We start from the raw sequence: 929 nt of genomic DNA on the forward strand, positions 1-929 counted from the left end.
AAGTGTCTGTTCTTATCTTTTGCCCACTTTATAATGGGGTTGTTTGTTTTTTTCTTTTCAGCACGTTTGAGTTCCTTGTAGATCAAAGATGTTAGGCCCTTGTCAGACCTGGAGTTGGTAAATACTTTTTCCCAGTCTGTGGGCTGTCTCCCTGCTCTCTTGATGGTTTCTTTGGCTTTGTATGCTCATGGATTGGAAGAATCAACATTGTGAAGATGTCCATTCTACCTAAGACAATCTACAGATTTAATGCAATACCCATCATTACCAGTAAAATTCTTCTCAGACCTAGAAAAAACAAAACAGGAATTCATATGGAAACACAAACGACCAAGAATAGCCAGAACAATCCTTAGCCAAAAAAAAAAACAAAAACAAAGCAGGAGATATCACATTACCAGACTTCAAACTTTACTATAAAGCTACAATCATCAAAACAACTTGGTATTGGTACAGGAACAGGCATATAGACCAATGGAATAGAATTGAGATTCCAGAAGCAAAACCTCAGTTTCTCAACCCACTCATCTTCGACAAAGCCTCCACCACCTACCACTGGGGAGAGGAGAACCTATTCAGCACATGGTGCTGGAAAAACTGGCTGACCACATGCAGAAGACTCAAATAAGACCCCTACCTATTCCCATACACAAAAATTAACTCTAAATGGATCAGGGACCTAAATGTAAAACCTCAAACCATAAGAACCTTAGAAAATGCAGGACACACCCTTATGGAAATTGAAACTGGCATCCAATTCCTGAGCACTACCCGAAATGCATGGGCCATAAGAGATAAGATAGACAAGTGGACCTCATAAAACTGACAAGCTTCTTATTTATTTCTTTAAAAAATGTTTTTTAGGCCGGGCTCGGTGGCTCAGCCTGTAATCCCGCGCCTTTGGGAGGCTGAGGTAAGTGGATTGCCTG

Source organism: Carlito syrichta, unplaced genomic scaffold (assembly GCF_000164805.1).
Source record: "Carlito syrichta isolate Samal-C Ts95f unplaced genomic scaffold, Tarsius_syrichta-2.0.1 Scaffold304758, whole genome shotgun sequence".
Lineage (NCBI taxonomy): Eukaryota > Metazoa > Chordata > Mammalia > Primates > Tarsiidae > Carlito > Carlito syrichta.